A 19,447-nucleotide genomic window follows, 5' to 3' on the forward strand; every position below is an offset into this window, starting at 1 on the left:
GAGGAGGGGGATATGGGGACATATGTATAATACAGCTGATTCTCTTTGTTGTACAGCAGAAATTGGCACAACAGTGTAAAGCAATAATACTCCAGTTTAAAAAGAGGCTTCAAGGAGAGGTGACATCTGGGCTTATAAATAAGAATACATTTTTTCTACAGATGTGACAAGTGATGGGCATTCAGCACTGAAAAAGATAGACAGAATCTCTGACCTAATGAAGCTTCTATCTTCTTCCAGGAAATAGGAAGATTAGAAGAGGAATTTTCACAGCCAGCTAAGAGGCAAGGACATTCCTAAAGGGGACAGGAGGGATGACTAGTGCAAAGACACAGAGTCATGGAAGAGGCAGGCATATGAAAGAGTGGAGAAGTGGTTGTTGGGTAAATCTAGCTGCCATTCCTTTACTTATACATTTATTCACCCAATATTTATGCCAAGGCACAGGTATTAGAAATTCAGTGTTGACAATCCTGGTAAAATCTCGGACTTTACGGAGTTTCTGACCATAAGAATGGTGCACATAGAGGACCATAATAAATTCCATAGGAACTGAGGCCCCTTTAAGAAGGTGGTTGATTCAATCATGAAGAGAACAATTTTGATTGTTCTCTTTTAAGTAACTACAACTTAGACAAATAGATGAGAGAGAGTGGCAGAGATGAAGGATTCTACAGAAATCCCTCCATGGCTTAAAATCACTGCCAGGGAAGAGTGAAAACAAAGAGACACTTCCCACATGTTCCTCCCATCAAGTTCTGTATGAAATATTTAAACCAATAGGAAAATACAGAAAATAATGATACTTTTGTACCCATTACCCAGATTGGACAAACCTTAAACTATGCTTCATTTGCTCTTGCAAAGGAAAATATTACAGATAGAATTGAAGTCCCCTTTGTACTCCTTCCTTACCCTGTCATCATCCATCCTATTCCAGATATAATCATTATCCCAATGTTGATCTTGGTCTTTCCTGTCCATTTTTAACAAATTTTATACATAAAGCATATAAATTTCTGTTTTAAAATAGCATTGTTTTACACGGTTTGTAAAAGTTAAAATATCATTATACTCTATATTACATTCTACAACTGACTTTTCATATTTAAAGTTAATCTTTCAGGATTTTTCCATCTTATTCAAGACAACATCTCACATTTTTTATGTTTTTTTTAAATTATTTGCGCTAGGGTTCTTCAGAGAAACAGAGCCAATAAGATATATGTATGAGAGTGAGTCAAAAATTATCTGCATAATTTTTGATTCACCCTCATATAAGAGATTTATTATAGAGATGAGCTCACGAGATTATGGAAGCCAAGAAGTCCCTCAGTCTGCCATCTGCAAGCTGGAGACCCAGAAAGTCTGGTGGTGTAATTCAGCCCAAGTCTGAAGGCCTGAGAATTGGGAATCTGATGGTCAAAGTCCCAATCGGAGTCTGAAAGCCCAAGAACCAGGAACACCAATATCTGAGAACAGGATTAGATGGATATCTCAACTCAAGCAGAAAGCGTGAACTTGCCCTTTCTCCACCTTTTTGCTGTATTCACGCTCTAGGTAGATTGGGTGATGTCCACCTACACTGGGGAAGGCCATCTGCTTTGCTCAGTTTACCAATTCAAAAGCTAGTTGCTTCTGGAAACACCCTCACAGATACACTCAGAAATAATGCTTTACCAGCTCTCTGGGCCTCATTTACCCCAGTCAAATGGATATAAAATTAACCATCAAACCATTCTATTTCTTTACTTCTTCTGCTCTCATTTTTTGCATTCTCTGTGTCTACATTCCTTTCTTTTTTCATCGTTGGTTTGCAATACATAAATTGTGTTTATATTTTTGCATTTAACATTAAACTTGTATAATTTTCTAACAAGTCTAAAATTATTCACTAATTTTGTCCTCCTGTAAATGTCAAGAACTTTGTCATTTTTAACTATCCTTTTAAAGTCTAGTATTTATCTTCTTCTCTGTATTGTCTAGACACCTTTCTTTTTAAGTTGTTTTCGCCTTCATTAAATACACTAAGATTTTAATTTCTGTGCTTACTATTTTTACTTGTGTCTATTCATCCTTCTTTTTTTTACTTTTCTTCATTTTTTTAAGTATATCGTTTATTGATTCCTCTAGTAAAAGATGATAAATTCTCTTAATCTTTGTCAGAAATTTTATTTAAGCCTCCCTCTTAATGATAGTTTACTTGGGTCTAAAATTATAAACTGATGGTTATTTCCTCTCATCACCTTGAGGATATTGTTCCATTGCCTCTAGTATCTATTCTGATAAGGAGAAATTACTGCGTGCATGCCATTATTTTGTTGTTAATTTACCTCTTCTCTCTGTTAACTTTAAAATTGGTCACTTTGTAATATTTTTATTAAAGGGAAGTTGATTTACCATATCATGTTAGTTTCAAGTGTTCAACATAGTGATTCAATATATTTATAGATTCTATTCCATTTAAAATTATTATAAAATAATGGCTATATTTCTCCGTGCTATATCCTTGCAGCTTATTTATTTTGTACATAGTAGTTTGTGTCTCTCAAGCCCCTATCCCTTTCCTTGCCCCTCCCCACTTTTCTCTCCTCACTGGTAACCACTAGTTTGTCTCAGTATCTGGGAGTCTGTCTGTTTTGCAATCAATATACATTCATTTGTATTATTTTTTAGATTCCATATATGTGATATCATTTAGTGTCTGTCATTCTTTGTCTGACTTATTTCACTAATCATAAAACCCTCCAGGTTCATCCCCATGGTTGCAAATGGCAGAATTTTATTCTTTTTTATGGCTGAGTAATATTCCATTGTGTGTGTGTGTGGGCACATGCACGTGTGTGCATGTGTGTGTGTGTACCAATCTTCTTTATCCATTCATCTGTTGATGGACACGTAGGTTGCTTGTGTACCTTGGCTATTGAGGATAATGCTGCTATGAATATTGAGGTGCATATATCGTTTCAAGTTAGTTTTTTCATTTTCTTTGGATATATACCCAGAAGTGGAATTGCTGGATCATATGGTATTTCTATTTTTAGCACCTCTATATTGTTTTCCATAGTGGCTACAACAATTTACATTTCCACCAAGAGTGTACAAGGATTCCCTTTTCTCCACATCCTCACCAACATTGTTACTTGTGGTCATTTTAATAATACCCATTCTGACAGGTGTGAGGTAATATCTTTTGATAAATCAAAATGTATTTTGATTTGCATTTCTCTGGTGATTAGTGCCATTGAGCATCTTTTCATGTGCCTGTTGGCCATCTGGCTATCTTCTTTGGAAAAATGTCTATTCAATTCTTCTGCTCATTTTTAAATTGGGTTGTTGGGTTTTTTTGTTTGTTTGTTCATTTGTTTGTTTTTGATCTTGAGTTTTGTGAGCTGTTTCTACAGTTTGGGTATTAACTCCTAACCAGCCATATCATTTGCAAATATTTTCTCCCATTCAGTAGGTTGTCTTCTCATTTTGTCAATGGTTTCCCTTGCTGTGCAAAAGATTTTAAGTTTAACTAGGTCCCATTTATTTATTTTTGCTTTTGTTTCTTTTATCTTAGAATATAGATCCAAAAAATATTGCTATGATTTATGTCAAAGAGGTTCTGCCTATGTTCTCTTCTAGGAGTGTATGGTTTCAGGTCTTACATTTAGATCTTTAAATCATTTTGAGTTTATTTTTCTACATGACTTGAGAAAATGTTCTAATTTTATTTCTTTACATGTAGCTATTCAGTTTTCCTAGCACCACTTACTGAAAATACTGTCTTTTCTCCATTGTATATTCTTGCCTCTTTTTCATAGATTTAATTGATCATAAGTGTGTGGGTTTATTTCTGGGCTCTTTATTCTGTTCCATTGAACTAAATGTCTGTTTCTGTGCCAGTACCACACTGTTTTGGTTACTACAGTTTTGTATTATACTCTGAAGCAAAGGAGCATGATACCTCCAGCTGTGTCCTTTTTTTCTCAAGACTGCTTTAACAATTCAGGGTCTCTTGTAGTCCCATATAAATTTTAGGATTGTTTCTTCTCATTTTGTAAAAAAAAAAAAAAAAAAAAAAAAGCCATGGGTATTTTGATGAGGATTGCATTAAATCTGTAGATTGCTTTGGGTAATATGGATGTTTTAACAATATTAATTCTTCCAATTCAAGAACATGAGAAATCTTTCCATTTCTTTATATTGTCTTCAATTTCCTTCATCAATGTTTTCTAGTTTTCAGAGTATGGGTTTATCACCTCCTTGGTCAAGTTTATTCCTAGGTATTTTATTCTTTTTTGATGCAAGTTTAAATGGGATTGTTTCTTTGTTTCCTCTTTCTGATAGTTCATTATTAGTGTACAGAAAAGCAACTGATTATTGTATATTCATCTTGTATCCTTCAAATTTACTGAATTTATTTATTAGTTCTAATAGTTTTTTGGTGGGATCTTTAGTGTTTTCTATATAAAGTATCATGTCATCTGCAAATAGTGACAGTTTTACTTCTTCTCTTCCAACCTGGATAAATTTTTTCTTGTCTGATTGCTGTGACTAGGACTTCTAATACTATGTTAAATAGAACTGGTGAGAGTAAGCATTCTTGTCTTGTTTCTGATTTTAGAGGAAAGGCTTTTAGCTTTTCACCATTGAGTATGATGTTAGCCTGGGTTTGTCATAAATGGCATTCTTTATGTTGACATTTATTCCCTCTATACCAACTCTGATGAGAATTTTTATGATGAATAGATGTTGAATTTTGTCAAAAGCTTTTTCTACATCTATTGAGATGCATAAGTATTTTTTATCCTTCCTTTTGTTAATATAATGTATCACAATGGTTGATTTGCAAATATTAAACCATCCTTGTGTCCCTGGAATAAAACCCACTTGAACATGGTGTTGAATTCAGATTGCTAATATTTTTTGAGGATTTTTACATCTATATTCATTCAAAGATACTGATCTGTCATTTTATTATTTTTTGTAGTGTTTCTGTCTGGTTTTGCTGTCAGGGCAATGGTTGCCTCATAAAATAAATTTAGGAGTGTTCTATCTGCTTCAATTTTTTAAACAGTTTGAGAAGAATAGGTATTAGCTCTTCTTCATACATTTGGTAGAATTCTCCTGTGAAGTCATCCAATCCTGGACTTATGTTTACTGGGAGTTTGTTTTTATTAAAAACTCTGTTTCACTACTAGTGAGTTGTCTGTTCAAATTGTCTATCTCTTCCTGACTCAGTCCTGGGATTGGTATTTTTAAACATAATGTTCTACACTTTACTGTGATGGTTTAGGTTTAGATTTATTTTTATTTATCCTAGTCAGTTCTCCTGTCTTATTTCATCTTTGGGAAGTTCACAGCCATTAGATCTTCAAAAATCTATTATCTACTATTTCCATACTTTTTATTTCTCTATAGTTCCTTCTATGTCTTAGATACTGTACTTAGTACTATCTTCCAATTCATTAATTGTTTTTCAGCCTTGTCCAGTCTGGAATTTATTCTATCTATTGAGTGTTTTATTTCTATGATTATACTTTTAATTTTCAATTTATTTTTTGAGTTGTTTAAACATACACATCACTCTTGGCCCACTAATAGCCTTGTTTTGTTCGTGATATACATTCCTTTATATCCCTGATCATCCTTCACATATTTTTTTGCTGTTCTTTTTCAGGCTGTTTTGTTAATTCTATTTTATAATCATAGATTTTATTGACCACCCTTTAATATTTTCATGTGTTTTATAACTTTGGTTTGTGTTAAATAGAAGTATTATTATTTTTCTCTTTGAGGTGAGGGTGAATATGTTTGTCTTTATGTACTCCTCAATGTACTAGCCTTTTATGCCTCCACCTGGCCCCTGGAACTCCTGGCCAGAATGTCTTATATTAGGATCAAGTAGCTCTCGCACTCAGAGGCAGTCATAGATATAATCCCTGAGCCAGGAGATTGTCTTAGCCCATAATTGAAAGGTACACAACTTCATATAAACTAAAAAGCAACAACTTTTCATACCAACTGGGAGATCCACATTCCAGCACTTTTGAGAAGTAGTGGTCCTGGCACCATTCAGGCAGTTTAGTCCTAATTACACCATAGGGTCTAAACTTCAAGCCTTCCCTGCCTCCTTGGGAATCCAGAATCCATTAAGTTTCTACCACAGCTATCAGTCCTGTATGTCTTTTTATTTTCTGGACCACAGAGATGCATATCCTATTTTTTTTTAACTATTGTGGAGAGCTTTTCCCCCCTTATATTGTATTTTATCTATCATTTCCAGGTCTGGGAATCAGTAGAATTGAGTGGCCTCAAAACAACTTCAAGTCTCATTGTGACATGTTACCCATCCTTCAAAAATCAGATAGTTGCTCAGCCTCACCTCCCTGTCTTGTCCATGGTTATACCTTTGCTTAAAATACACAGATCTGCTTCTGTCATACTAGTTCTTGAAGACTTCATTTATGCCTCTTCTTTTTCAATATTTTTTCCATAATAAAATCCACCATCCTCCCCATCCCCTTTATTTGCCCCCCAACCTTAGCAGATTGTGAGCTTCTTGAGAGTAGAGGTTGAACTGGTTTTCTCACATTTCCTTTGAAAGGTCATTATGAGTGCTTGATCAATATTCAGTGAGTGAGCAATTAATGAATGCATACTTGTTTGAGTTTTGGAAAATTCAAGTACACAGGGTCTTATTTTGACACTCCTAAAATCTACCAGCAAGTCTAAACATAAAAAGTGAAACTAAAACAACTTTTCTCTTCAAGACATTCCAAACTTCTAAAGCTATACTCAGATGTCCCAAAAACGTGTAGAGATTTTACAGTCTTCCAGTTCTATGAAACCCAAAGCAGTTTGTTCTCCTTGCCATTCTGAAAGATAAATAGGATTTGTGGAGAAATTATGCAAATTTTCCCTGGAAAATAAAAATATTCCTAAAAAACCCACAGGCAAGTTTCTGAAAGGCCAAAATCAACTAACTTCATTTTACATGCAGAACTTTCTACACCTCTCTGTAAAATAATGGGGATGACTAAATCTCACTGAAATATAAGAAAGTCAAGATAGCACACTTCACTAAGGAATTTTAATATATCCATAGTGTGTGCACAGACACTTGTGGCTCTGTATATGTTTACACATGTGTGAACAAGAATAGCATCTTTGCAACTGAATGAATGAATGGATGAATGAGAAAATTTAAGCAGTAGTTATCTTTTAGATAACTGGCACTTATACTCTAAAAGTAGAAACAACATAGACTTCTCCCCAACACAACTTGCTCCCAAGACCCTATGAGTTTGTAATACTTAGAATGGCCTTCCCTACCTTGATTAATTGGATAAATCTCAGCTCAAATTCTGCCTCCTCTGGACAGCCTCTGACTCCTGGCCTTTCCTAACTGCCCTTTCCATACCTCTATCAAGACAAGTATTGGGATTATTTCTTCCCATGTCTTCTCTCCATCAAACCGTGAGTCATCTAAAGGTAAGATCAAGTGTTTCTATCTCAGAATCCCACTGTAGCCCAGGGTTGACACATGATAGGTATGCAATACATTTTTGATGAGTGAATGAATTAATAAAACCCATGAGTAGAATTACTCTACAATTTATTTCCATCAAAGAATGAAATAATTACCTGCTTCTGCTTTATCAAGAGTCCTCTGATAAACACTATCTAACAGGGCTTCTGCCAAAGTATCGCTAACTTTCAGTATGAACACTGTGATCCTTCTAAAATTAAAAAAAGTCACCCCCCCTTAAAAAAATCTCAGCCATTTTACACCAGCAAATAAACACTCAAATGATATGTTTTTCTATTAAAAACTCATGGACCTTAAATTTCTTTTTAATCACAGGCTTTAGTATTATTACACGTGTTCCATTAACAGGCATATCCAATGAATTCCCTTTCATAAACACTAGTTCAGTGCAAACCAGCCAGGTGATTAATTTATAATTCTTGACACATTAGGGAGGTGGGCTGGAGGTAAGAAGTAGCCAGCAAGTCCTAGGATGGGCTGCCTTTTATGCCAACACCATGGACACACACAGAGATGGGCCCATGCAAGCACCTTGAGCACATGTACACACACACATGCACGCATGCATACACATGCCACCCATGAACACTCACTGTGTTGAGCTGGCATTAGATCCAAATTTGACAAACCAATGCCTGAAGGCAAATAGCGGAGCCTAAACTGTTGCAGGTTCCTTTTCACATAAAAATAATAATGAATAAAAATCATTGGAGTTTGGCCAGAGCCTAACACAGCACAATTTCCAAATTCAGCATCCTCCTTCCCCCACACACACACTCCCCACTTGCTCCACAGCCTCCTTCTTGCCTTTCTAGGCAGGTTACTCTGCCTCAAATAAAAAGTCATTCAGTATCTGTTTCAATCCCTGATGCTTCATGCATTAGGCTCTCTTCTGAAACCTTGGGGACAGATTCACTGTGCAAGAAGGAAAAGAACTTCAGGTTGAAACTCAGCAGCCACTGACTTGCTGTGTGATTTTAGGAGAGTCACTTCCCCTCTCTGAACTACATGCAAAAATTTCCACATGTATAATTGAGAAGGTTGGCTGTGATGATTCCTTTCCCTTCTAATTTTTTATGTACCAGTTTAGAGTATGGACTCTGGAGCCAGACTGATGGGGTTCCAATTCCAGCCCTTTATTTGATGTTAAACAGTGATGATGATGAAGATGATGTTGTTAGATAGATGATAGGTAGGTAGGTAGATAGATAGATAGATGCTAGATAGATAGACAGATGATAGATAGATAGATAGATAGATGCTAGATAGATGATAGATAGATAGATAGATAGATAGATAGATAGATAGATGATAGATAGATGATAGATAGATGATAGATAGATAGATAGATAGATAGATAGATAGATAGATAGATATAGATAGATGATAGATAGATAGATAGATAGATAGATGATAGATAGATAGATAGATAGATAGATAGATAGATAGATAGATGATAGATAGATAGATGATAGATAGATAGATGGTAGATAGACAAATAAGACTGCTTCTGTAGGGCTAGAATGAGAGTTAAATGGCATATTCTATATAAAATATTTAAAAGAAGTCCTGGCCCGTTGTATGCCCTATATAAAGGCTAGTTGCTATTGCATTATAAAAATTTTAAAATGATTTCTGAAGGTCATACTATTAACTCTTTCTGTCTCATATTTATATTTCAGAATAAAAGTATGATAAGCAAAAGCAAAAAGATTAACATTTACTCCTGGAAAAACGATGAGAGATTTGTTCCACCTAATCCCTAAAACCCATGACTCTTAAACCTCGCAAATCAATTAAGCGTGTTGAGCGTTTTGCTGGTGATGCTGGGAAGATGGAGACAGGAACAGGAGAGCAGCCGTCAGGAATGAAGGGCCTGGCAGAGCAGGGCGACTCACACGGAGCTCTAGCCACACGGCTTTTGGCAGCATCCAGGCCTCTCCATTTCTCAATTTCATGGTCACAAAAAAAAAAATCACACATTAAAAGCCCAGTAACTAAATGAATATGGAAACCAAACATATTCAGCACCCTGGAGATGTGGTCAGTCTGGGTCACTTTCAAGTCACACTTCAGCATCCCCAGATGATGGAAGGTCGGGGCTCCACGACCATCCCAGGGGCATGGAAAGGGCATTCAAACAATATTTCAACCTCCTGAGCTATCGATACCGAAACCTTTGCAGAATCTAAGTGCAGAACAGAAAAACAAACAGTTCAAAATATTCAATCTTTCAATATCTCAGTTCCTATGGAGATTTCCTCCTAAATGAGTCACAGGAAACTGCTCTTTAAAAAGCAGGTATTTATTTTCCTTTTATAAAAGTTTGAATATATTGCTTAGAAATAATAGCAAGGGAAAAAAATAACAGTGATGTAAACCAAGGAGAGAGGATTGGAGAGCAGGATGATTACCCTTGATCTGTGCTCTCAGCTGAAACCGAACGATAGTGAACTCTCTCTTTCTTTATTCCCCGACCTAAAAAGAGCATGGTACTGGGAGCCAGAAGCTGAGAATCTCATCTCCAGAACACCCACTGAAGAGTTCTGTGTCCCCGAGAAATCTCGTAGTCTCTCTGGCCCTGTTATGTGACCCACAAGAACATTAGTTCCATCTCAGCCCTTGTGGTCAATGGTTTTAGGCTGCCATCCACCAGTTCCCAGCCTCCTTTGGTCGAAGGTGTCCCTATGAGATGCTTAACACCCTTGCACATTCAGGCTTCCACATACCTTCATCAGAATGGCAGAGTTGTCCAGCAGGTGTCTCTGGAAGCAGGTAGAAGAGCTGCAACTCAGTCAAGGTGGAAGAAGAAAAGGAGCTGAGAGGATGCTACACAGTCACAAGTGGTATCTGTTACACTACCTTTTATAAAACTACAGCTCACACCTGTAACTGCACAACACAGTGAATCCTAACTTGAATTATGGACTTAAGTGAATAATAACATATCAATATTGGTTCATCAATTGTAACACATGCATCACACTAATATAAGACATTAAAAATTGAGGAAACTGTATACAGGGGAGAAGGAGTGTGTGGGAACTCTGTACTTTCTGCTCGGTTTATCTGTTAACCTAAAACTGCCCTAAAAATTATTCCACTAATTTAAAAAAACTTCAGCTCTCTCTGTGTCTAACACACCTAAAGTATCTTTCTGTCTTAGTTAGAGCTGCTTTAAGAAATTACCATAGACTGTGTGATTTAAACAGCAAACATGTATCTCTCACAGTTCCAGAGGCTGAGAGTCCAAGATCAGGATGCAGCATGATCGGAGGCTGGTTCATGTCTCTTCCAGGTTGCAGACTGCCCGCTTCTCTTTGTATCACATGGCAAAAAAAAGGGCGAACTAGATCTCTGGTCCCATCTTTTAAGGGCACTAAACTCATTTATGCCAGTTCCACCCTGATGACCTTATTATCTCCCAAAGGCTCCACTTCCTAATAGCATCACATTGGGAGCTAGATTTCAACACACAAATGTTGGGGGGCACACAAACATTCAACCCATACCACATCTCGCCCACAAGGATTTTGTTCATGGCACTCATAGCTATCTGATACAGCATTAGTATACTTACTGTTGGTCCCCACCTCATTCCTGACACAGACACAATATTGGGATGCAGGATTCATGAGGATTGGGATGTTTGTAACTTTTTATCACTGACAAATTCCTTACCAACGCCTATTGCATAACAGACACTCATAAGTACTTTTTTTCGTTTATTTATTTATTTATTTGCTTATTTATTTATTTATGGTTGTGTTGGGTCTTCGTTGCTTTGCACAGCCTTTCCCTAGTTGCAGCAAGCAGGGGCTACTCTTCGTTGTGGTCCACAGACTTCTCATTGCAGTGGCTTCTCTTGTTGTGGAGCACTGGCTCTAGGAACACTGGCTTCTGTAGTTGTGGCACGTGGGATCAGTAGTTGTGGCATATGGGCTTAGTTGCTCTGCTGCATGTGGGAACTTCCCAGGCCAGGTCTCAAACCCATGTGCCCTGCTTTGGCAGGAGTATTCTTAACCATTGAGGCATGAGGGAAGTCCCAATAAGTACTCTTTGAATCAGTGAATGAATGAATGAATGAATGAGGAGCGTGAGTAGCCTAAAACTCTTTGGCAGACTAATTGGAGAACAGAGAATACAATGAAGATGTGAAATGATCTTTAGGGAAAGGAAGGAATTGGGGAAGTTTAAGTTGGTGACCATTCTTCCCCAAAAGCTAATCAAGTCCCCTTCCCCTCTCTCCATACCCATGAAATCAGCAAGAAATTAACCTGGAGCTCCGCATACACTAAAGTCAACTGAGAAGCCCAAGTTAATGGTGAGAGGCACAAATTATCAACAGATACCAGCTTGGGCAAATTTTAGTCATGTCCCTAGTTGGGGATCTGGCAGTAGCCCTGAGATGGCGGTTCCTGATCCCTACCTCCCCTGGATTCCCTGAAACCAGCCCAGTGGAGGAGGACCATGAGACAGCCCGATGGTCATGCTGATAACGAGAGGAAGCGTAGAGTAAGATATTACATATGGAGGGTTACTATGCAGATGGCAGTGCTTTGAGTGCTAGATGTGGATCCACACAAGTAATCGTCACAGCATCCCTGGGAGATAAAAGGACTGTTATCCTCATTGTAGCAGAAACAACGTCAGGCATTCACTTCACTCTGCATTTCCCCCACCACACAGCAAAGCCACTTTTCCCACCACAACTCCCCTTAATTCAAAAAATGACCCTCTGCCTGGATTCTGGCTAATAGAACATAGGTGAAAGGGATGCAGCTACTTCTGGGTGTGGCTCCTCAATCTTCCACACTCTCCTTCATCAGAAAGAGAGTGTCAAGCCACTAAGAGTTCCATTACAGCAACTGGCATTAATCACCCTGGATAATGCAACCATTTTCCAGAGGAGAAACTATGGCACAGTTGCAGGGATGTGATCTAGTTGGCATTGGAGCTGGCTTTTGAGCTCAGACAGCCAGCCTGAGCCCATGAGCTTAATCCCCTGTGAGTGTGGGCTCTGGGGAGAGCAAAGTCCCTTCATTCAGCCACATCCACTGATAGCAGGGAAGCCAGGAAGCCAACATCGGGAAATGTCTCACACTTCCAAGAACTGTGGGCAGGCAGAGCAAACAGGTTTTACAGAATGAGGTCCCTCAGGAATTCTGTGTCTATACATATGCTACACACTTAATTTTGATGCAGATGGTATATAGATTTTCTGTTCATTAAATTCCCCAATATAACTTTATAGTAAGAATGCTCGTCTTGTATTTCATACAGTCCCAGGAGCGCTAGGAAAGGGGATTAAGCCACCCAGAAACAGTGCATGAAACTAATTAACTGGCAGAATTTACAAATGCTTACAATGTTATGGTATTACATGCAGAGGAAAGGAAGGTAGTGCGGTTGGATGAGGAAGATGTCTACAGGAAGATGGAAGGACAAGTCAGTTCATACCCCGTGGCAAGAACTTGGGAAAGAGTATCTATATACTTCATTCTGCCATTCTGACAATGCTGTGAAAGAGGCATTATTTTTCCTACTGTATAGATGAGGAAACTGAGGCTCAGGGAGGCAAGTAACCTTCTAAGGCTCCTTAACTCACATGGCAGAGAAAAGAAAATCAAAATCAGCTCAAAGGGGAAAGGTGGGGGAGGGGTAAATTAAGAGTATGTGATTAATAGATACATACTACTGTATATAAAAGAGATAACAAGAATTTACTGTATAGTGCAGGTAACCATATTCAATATCCTCTAGTAACCTATAATGGAAAGCAAATCTGAAAAAGAATATACATATATATATATACATATATATGTACATATATATATAACTAAATCATTTTGCTGTACACCTGAAACTAGCACAATATTGTAAATCAACTATATTTCCAAGAAAATAGCTCTGCATAGTCCAAGCTTTTTTACTACTATCCGTGACCATTCAGCAAGATTGCTTTTAGCTGAAACACCTAGTGATATAAAAAAGAGCCATGTGGAATGGACAGGGCACCTCCCTTTCTAGAGTTGACATGTTAAAACTGATTCTAGAGTAAATCTCTACAAAGCAAATTCAAATTTTCTATTGACACTCCGAGTTGGGAAAATGAGCTAAATTCTTTTATGGAACAAAGAGAAGAGAATAACAAATGATCTCCACTGAGGGTTTACTAGGTGCTAAACATTGTATGCGTGATTTTTTTCACATTCACAACAAACCCATGGGATACACTCTTATTATTCCCATGTTTACAGGAGAGGAAACTGTGAGCATCAAAGGATAGTTTACTTGCCAATAGACACGCAGCCAGCCTCAGCCAGAATTTAAACACCAGTAGTCTGACCATGAGAATAATAACATCAATGTTGCTTATTTAAATTTTACTATAAGCCAAGCACCATGCAAAGCATGCTTCATATATTAACTTGTTTAATCCTCAGAATAATTCCATTGTTATCCCATTTTATGGATGAGCAAAGTGAGGCATGGAGAAATTAAGTAAGATGAAGTAATCTGTACAAGTCTACACAGCCAGAGCCAGAATTCAGATGCAGGCAGTGTGGCTTCAATACCTTGCGCTTGTAACTGCCACATTCTACTTTCCTCTTAGCTGGAGGCCAGAACTGCATATAGAGTGTCTCTGCTGTATTTAGGGGCAGCATAAGTCCTCATCCTCCACCCCCAGTCAACTGCATGCAATTTCTGATTCTGTACAGTTATAGACTAAAAGTATGTGACACCCTCAAATTCCTGTGTTGAAGCCCTAACCCCCAATGTGATGGCATTAATGCCTTTACAAGAAAAGACACCAAAGAGTTTGAGTTCTCTCTCTCTCTCTCTTTCCACCATGGCTATGTGAGGACACAGCATGAAAGCAAACATCTGCAAGCCAGGAAGAGGGCTCTCATCAAAAATTGAATCAACCAGCACCATGATCTTGGACTTCCAAGCCTCCAGAACTGTGAGAAACAAATGGTTGTTGTTTAAGCCATTCAGTCTATGGTATTTTGTTATGGCAGCCCGAACTGACTAAGACATGATTAGTATTTCTACTGCACCTGACAACTTCACTTCCAGCAGAATTGCATTTCTCAGTATCTTAGGACTTAGTTCTATTCTCCCTTTCACTTGACTACTTCCAGGGGCATGAGAATGACACAAGTTTGATGCATTGTGGAGACTGCTGCTAGCACTTCCCTAGATGCTGCCTCTCTCCTGCAGAGGCACCTGAGCAGGAAAGTGCTCCATGTCCAAGAACTCACAATGGATAAAACTAAAGACATTCCTTAATTCTTCCTTGTATCAGTTATCTACTGCTGCATAACAAATTGACATACAATTTAACTGTTTAAAACAGCAACATTTATCATCTCATAGGTTCTACTGATCCAGAAACTGGGCACAGCTTAGCTGGGTCCCTTGGCTCAGGGTCTCACAGGTGTTGGCCAGGGCAGTCTGAGTCATTTTGGCTCAAAACAGGGGTGGGGTGGTGAGGGAGAACAGGGAGAATCTGCTTCCAAACTCACTCATGTGGCCTCCAGAGACATCAGTTCCTTGACACATGGGTTTATTCTCAACACACAGCTCTCATCCTCCAGACTAAGAACTGTGAAAGAGAGAGAGACTGAGCAGGCACCCTGATCTTGGAGGTCATATCCCATCACTTCTACTATATTCCATTCATTAGAAGTGAGTCACCGGGTCCAGCCCAGCCTTAGGGGGAGGGGATTACACAAGAGTGTGAATACCAGGAAGCTGGGATCACTGGCAGCCACTCTATAAGCTGCCTACAAATTCCCTACATTGAAATTTCCTTGAAATTAGAGCTACCGGTAGTAATCTGACAGTTTACTATAGCAGATCATGATGAGTTATCTATCAGATGAAAATCTTAACTCAAATAATAGGCACCCAAACGGAAACAGGCCTCAACAATGTGGAAATGTATTCTCTCCAATAACTGCCAAACTGCTGAAATGCCAAACTCTTTCTTATAAAACATGGGCAAGTTTCAGTGTTGGGTAATTTAGTTGCTCAGCCCTATCAGCAGGGCACTCAGAATCTTTCTCTCTCTCCTCTCCGCCTTCCCTACATTCACTGTACACTAGGGCTAGTTTCCCTCTTGATCATAAGGGAGCTGCCAGCAGAACCTAGCACAGCATATTTCCTTCGAATATAAGCATGAACTATAAACAAGGTGGCCATTTAAAACACTTTCAGCATGAACAGGGCCACTAATTAATAGTTGAAACAGTACACAAGGCATAAAGCAGGACTTCCCCAAGGAAAATCAGGACACCCTAAATGTAAGTTTTCCTTTGCAAAGTGATAGGGTCACCTTAGGTCACTGATGCATCTGTGCCCTAATAACATTCCCCAGGGGGATGATGTCATGGGCTTATTCATTCATCCATTTGTCCAACTCCTACTTACTGAATGTTTTCTCTATCCTAGAACTACGAGCACTGAAGATAGAGCAGTGAGCAAAACAGACAAAAGTTCCTGACACATGCAGCTTATATTCTAGTTATGATCACAGAAAATAAGCCAGATAAGCCTGCTGGAGAATGATGAGTGGGGTTAAAGAAAGCAAGGAATGGGATTGCAGAGTGCAGGACAGGAGGGAAGTGCAACTCTAACTGGCTGGGGACTATCTCTCTGAGAAGGGGATATTTGAGCAAGGTTTTAAATAAGGTCAGGGAGTAGCTATCCATTGCTGGTAGAGCAGCCTTGTAGGACTGGGGGTGGGGGATGCAGGGTAGGTATCAGTGGTAGTGAGAGCCAGAGGTCCTGGGTGGAATTTAGGAGCAGTGAATTGGCCAGAGGCTGAAAGAAAGTGAGCAAGAGGAAGAGTAGAAGATGAGAGCCCAGAGGGAATGGGAGCTGGACCGTGGAGGGAAACAGAGGCCATCTCAGAGGGCCTTATTTTACCTTGAAAGAAATGAATCAGTGGAGGGTTTAAAGCAGAGACATTCCATGCTCTGACTTGTGTTTTAACATGATTTTAGATGGCTTATATATCGAGACTAGAATAAGGACAAATGTTTGCAGGCAAGATGATAAGTTAGGAGGTTGTTGTGATAATCCAAGAACAAGGTGATTGTGGATGCAGGGAGAAATGGTCAGATCCTGATACGGTTTGAGAGTAGAGACTATAGAACTGGCTAATGAATTATTTGAGAAGAGAGAGAGATGTACACTGTGGCTTCAAAGTATACTTGGTTTTCTAAATAACGGAGTTTCTACCAATTATAGTGGAAAAACCACTGAAAGAGCAGACTTGGGAGAAGGTGAGATAAAAGGAAGGAGATCAAGAGTCTGATTTTGGATATGCTGTGCTTGAGATGCATGTTAGACAGCTAAGTGAAGATGTCAACCAGCCTTTGAAGACATGAGTCTGTGGTTAGGGGAGAGGTCTGGGCTGTAGATATGAACTTGGAATTCACCAGCCAGCTGATCACCCAGGGGAATGGCACCATACTAGGGACTCAGTGTTGGCCTCTGATGCTGGCAGGTGGGGCACTCACTGGTGATCATAGCCAGGTCAGCCTTGATGAGTGGAAGTCCATGTGGCTGAGCCCAGGTTTACCTCTACTCCTGCCACTATGGCCACTTTTTTTCATGAGCCCATTGGGAGATGACACATGTGGCTGGGGAAAGAGACTGACTGGTATCCACCAAATGGGTCATTCTGTCCACTTGATTATTATAACCTTCCTCTGTCAAGGTCACCCTTTGGTGAGCATTCACATGGGACACAAATATCTTCACATTTTTTTGCCTATTCAGGGAGGTCTATCCACATACCTCCCCAAATTTCCTTGTCACCAATTCTCCAGTCACATTCCTTCCAAGACCCTGACCATCCATCCAAACCATTGGCCACAATCCATGAATCCATATATAATTGGCCATCTGGCCATTTCTCTTCCAAGAAAGGGAATAACCAGGAGCATTGCTCAAAGTTCTGTCCACTGGAAGAATTTCCCTTCACCACTGTCCTTTAGTGATATCCCAGAGACAGGCTGACATGCTGCAGCTGTTCACTTTTGGGTGCCTGCATGTTATGCATAACCACCTGTAAACCAGGAAGAGAAGACTCTTCTCTTCCTCTGTCAACTGATCATAGGGATCTCCTCATGAGGCCATTGGTGCAGGCTGGGAGAGAGAAGGCAGTTTGGCAGGATTGGAGACCATGGGCATTTGGGTCACTTCATAAAATTTATTGTGCCTTGAGAGGGACTGCTGAGGTCCAATTATACATGTACTACTTCCATTTGATGTGCACGCACAACGTTATGGTTTGGTGGGTCAGATAACACCCAGTTTATGAGGGGCAGCTTAGGTCACATGGTAACTTGGTGGCTAAGGGTTAAGCATTCAGTCTCTACTAAGACCCAGTATCAGGCCAAGAGCTGTTCCTCAAAAGGAGGGGGGTTATCTGTGGAAGATGGCAGGGCTTTGCTGTAAAAGCCTAAGGGTCTATGCTTTGATTCACCTACAGGGGCGGCCAAAGACTCCAAGCTACATCCCAATCTGCCTTTATCAGAACTGCTGGATCATGTGACCCAAACAGCGGAGCACAGTCGCCTGGACCTGCTGCAGAATCTGCTCTTGTTCTGGGTCCCACTCAAAACTATCAGCTGTTCATGTCACTTGGTAAATGGGCCAGAGTAACACACCCAAATGAGGTATATGTTGCCTCCTAAATCCAAAGAGACTCAAAGCATTGTGCCTCTCTTTGGTTGTAGGAAGAGCCAGATGCAACAACTTTCCTTCACCTTAGAAAGGATACCTTGACGCCACACGTTGACCTTAGAAATCTCACTGAGGTAGTAGGCCCCTGAATTTTTGCTGGATTTATCTCTCACCCTCTGACATGCGAATATCTTACCAACAAGCCTAGAGTAGTTGTTTCTTCCTGCTCACTAGGTCCAATCAGTAAAATGTCATCAATGTAATGGACCACTGTGATATCTTCTGGAAGGGCAAGGTGATCAAGATCCCTGGAAACTATATTACGACACAGGGCTGGAGAGTTGGTACGCCCCTTAGGTAGGACAGTGATGGTATACTGCTGGGCTTGCCAGCTGAAACAAAACTGCTTTTGGTGGTCTGTACTAAAAGGTATCAAAAAAAAAAAAAATCATCTGCCAGATCAATAACTACATACCAGGTACCAGGGGATGTGTTAATTTGCTCAAACAAAGAAACCACATCTGGTACAGCAGCTGCTGTTGGAGCTCCACCTGACTGAGCTTACCATAATCCACCGTCATTCTCCAAGATCCATCTGACTTCTGTGCAGGCTAAATAGATGAGTTGAATAAGGATTTGGTGGCAATTACTATGCCTGCATCTTTCTAATCTTTGATGGTAGCACTAATCTCGGTAATATCTCCAGGAATTTGGTCTTGTTTTTGGTTTAGTATTTTCCAAGGTACAGGCAATTCTAATGGCCTCCACATCCCACATCCCTCATTCCATAGGTCAAGAAAACATTATGGGGATTCTGCCAGTTGCTGAGTGTATCTATTCTAATTATGCATTCAGAACAGGGGAAATAAACACAGAATGGGTTCAGGAGCCCCTGTGAAATGGACCTGAGCTAAAACTCCATTCATCACCTGATCCCCACAAACCCTTACCCTGACCAGTGGACCACAGTGATAGTTCAAAGTCAGTGTCCAGTAGTCCTTGAAAGTTCTGGTTATTTCCTTTTCCCCAGTGCAGTTACCCTGGTAAAAGGTCATAGGTCCACTTGGGGAAAACAGGGAGAAAGATTAACAGTATAAATTTTTGGCAATGTACTGGGGTACTACCTCAAGGAGAACCGGCCTCCCCTTCATTCAAGGGGTTCTGAGTCTGTAAACTGGCTCAAGTGTGGAAATTGACTGGGAA

This window comes from Hippopotamus amphibius, chromosome 13 (assembly GCF_030028045.1).
Source record: "Hippopotamus amphibius kiboko isolate mHipAmp2 chromosome 13, mHipAmp2.hap2, whole genome shotgun sequence".
Classification (NCBI taxonomy): Eukaryota; Metazoa; Chordata; class Mammalia; order Artiodactyla; family Hippopotamidae; genus Hippopotamus; species Hippopotamus amphibius.